Raw genomic sequence first — 2957 nt, forward strand, 5'->3', positions numbered from 1 at the left:
CGACGGGCGGTGTGTACAAAGGGCAGGGACTTAATCAACGCGAGCTTATGACCCGCACTTACTGGGAATTCCTCGTTCACGGGGAAGAATTGCAATCCCCGATCCCCATCACGAGCGGGGTTCAGCGGGTTACCCGCACCTCTCGGCGAAGGGTAGACACACGCTGGTCCGTTCAGTGTAGCGCGCGTGCAGCCCCGGACATCTAAGGGCATCACAGACCTGTTATTGCTCGATCTCGCGTGGCTGAGCGCCACTTGTCCCTCTAAGAAGCTGGACGCGGACTGCGGGGGGTCACGTAGCTAGTTAGCATGCCGGAGTCTCGTTCGTTATCGGAATTAACCAGACAAATCGCTCCACCAACTAAGAACGGCCATGCACCACCACCCACAGAATCGAGAAAGAGCTTTCAATCTGTCAATCCTTTCCGTGTCCGGGCCGGGTGAGGTTTCCCGTGTTGAGTCAAATTAAGCCGCAGGCTCCACTCCTGGTGGTGCCCTTCCGTCAATTCCTTTAAGTTTCAGCTTTGCAACCATACTCCCCCCGGAACCCAAAGACTTCGGTTTCCCGGACGCTGCTCGGCGGGTCATGGGAATAACACCGCCGGATCGCCAGTAGGCATCATTTATGGTCGGAACTACGACGGTATCTGATGGTCTTCGAACCTCCGACTTTCGTTCTTGATTAATGAAAATATTCTTGGCAAATGCTTTCGCTTTGGTTCGTCTTGCGCCGGTCCAAGAATTTCACCTCTAGCGGCGCAATACGGATGCCCCGGCCGTCCCTCTTAATCATGGCCCCAGTTCCGACAACCAACAAAATAGAACCGGAGTCCTATTCCATTATTCCTAGCTGGAGTATTCAGGCGTGGCTGCCTGCTTTGAACACTCTAATTTTTTCAAAGTAAACGCTTCGGGCCCCCGGGACACTCAGTCAAGAGCATCGGGGAGGCGCCCCAAGGCAAAGGGGCTGGGACTGGCGGTAGCACGCCTTGCGGCGGACCGCCAGCTCGATCCCAAGATCCAACTACGAGCTTTTTAACTGCAGCAGCTTTAGTGTACGCTACTGGAGCTGGAATTACCGCGGCTGCTGGCAAAAGACTTGCCCTCCAATAGATCCTCGTTATAGGATTTAAAGTGTACTCATTCCAATTGCCTCGAAAGAGTCCTGTATTGTTATTTTTCGTCACTACCTCACCGGGTCGGGAGTGGGTAATTTGCGCGCCTGCTGCCTTCCTTGGATGTGGTAGCCGTTTCTCAGGCTCCCTCTCCGGAATTGAACCCTGATTCTCCGTTACCCGTGGTCACCATGGTAGGCACAGAAAGTACCATCGAAAGTTGATAGGGCAGACACCCGAATGGATCGTCGCGGTCACGGGGACGTGCGATCGGCCCGAGGTTATCCAGAGTCGCAACGCTTACGGGGAGAGCGCGGCAGGGGGGAGGCCGCGGAGGACCGTCCCGACGCCGCGCCCGGGACCCCGGATTGGTTTTGATCTGATTAATGCACGAATCCCTGGCGGTCAGCGCTCGTTTGCACGTATTAGCTCTAGAATTATCACAGTTGTCCGAGTCAACGGTTTGGAGCGATCAAAGGAACCATAACTGATTTAATGAGCCATTCGCAGTTTCACTGTACCGTCCGTGTGTACTTACACGTGCATGGCTTAATCTTTGAGACAAGCATATGCTACTGGCAGGATCAACCAGGTAGCCCCCCAACACGACTGGACCGCGTCGAGGTTCGGGAGAGGAGAGGCCTGCGGGAAGAGAGGGGGGGCGGCGGAAGAGCCCCGCGGCGGCAGGGCGCCCGGACGGAACGGGTATAGGCAGGGCGTGCGGCGTCCGGAGAGGATGCGGGATGGCATGGGGCTTCCCTGGGGGGGGCGGGGAACGGAGCCCTCGCAGCACCGGGGACATGTGCGGGAGGAGCGGCTCGCTGTGCGGTGCGTGGTCCCGAAGCGGCAGGCGTCTGGAAAACACCCCTTGCACGGGGAGGGCGAGGTGACTGGCCTCCGGAGGACGCCACGGCCGCCCCCGTCTCACCAACCGCACCCAAGGCAACACACAGGGTCGCTCGGGGAGATGGCGTGCGGGGGTGGGCCTATGTGGCGCCACCGTCTGGCTTAGACCTGCCTCCGCCGCGGGGGGTCCTCGACCCACCGGCGGACAGGCACGAGGATTGGGAGAGGGGGGCTGGCCGTCAGGGTCCGCCGCGGCTCCGGCACTAACCCGACGACGCGGAGGTCGCGTGGGTGGTCGTCGGCCAGGCCGTGTCGGCGTCGCCTTCCAGAGTAGTCCCTCTTCCCGCTCGCGCCCGTAACCTCAAAGGGATGCCCGAGCGGCTTTTCCTCCCAGGGCTGCTCCCCGCCCGGGGGCGGGAGCGCATGGGGAACCCCAGGTCGGCCTTTCACCGTACTCCCTACCTCTTGGCCCTCGTTCCTTCTCCCGTTCTCCATCTAACCCCTTGGCTCTGGGGTTTCCGCGCTCGCTCTCTCTCTCCTTCTCCCTGCCGAGCCGCCAGGGAGGATGAGGGTCGAAGGGGAAAGGTGACGGTCGGGCTGGGGCACACCACACGGTGAGAACCCCCTTCGCCTGCCTCCACACATCTGTCGTCCTCCCCACTGACGTAGGGGCCCGGGAAAAGACTGGAAATCGCGAAGCTCGGCAGTGGCGCGGAGACGCCACCCACCGCCGCCGCTGTCGCCACCGCCGCGGAGGCCGCCCTGTCAGACGCGAGGGGCGGCGCGGGCCTCCGCTGGCCGGTTACGCATCTGGAAGAAAAGGGCCGCCCTCGGAGAAGATCGGTGTGCTTCCCCGCACAGGAAGCGATTCGGACGACGGCCCCCACGCCTGGGTGCCACGCCGTTCGCCCGTGCGGGTCGTCGGACCGCTGCCTTCGCTCGGGTCGGGCCAATCTCCCCACGGCTCGGCCACCTCCGCGGACGGGAGGCGAGGCCG

The 2957-nt window shown here is 61.5% G+C and overlaps 1 pseudogene; it reads right to left on the reverse strand.

Moving 5' to 3' along the window:
* Positions 1 to 1709, reverse strand: part of LOC141236826 (18S ribosomal RNA) — a 1868-nt pseudogene extending 159 nt beyond the window's left edge.
* Between the last annotated feature and the right edge of the window lie 1248 nt (positions 1710 to 2957).

This window comes from Phyllobates terribilis, unplaced genomic scaffold, assembly GCF_046119375.1.
Source record: "Phyllobates terribilis strain yellow unplaced genomic scaffold, ASM4611937v1 Scaffold_725__1_contigs__length_753432, whole genome shotgun sequence".
In the NCBI taxonomy this organism is placed as follows: Eukaryota; Metazoa; Chordata; class Amphibia; order Anura; family Dendrobatidae; genus Phyllobates; species Phyllobates terribilis.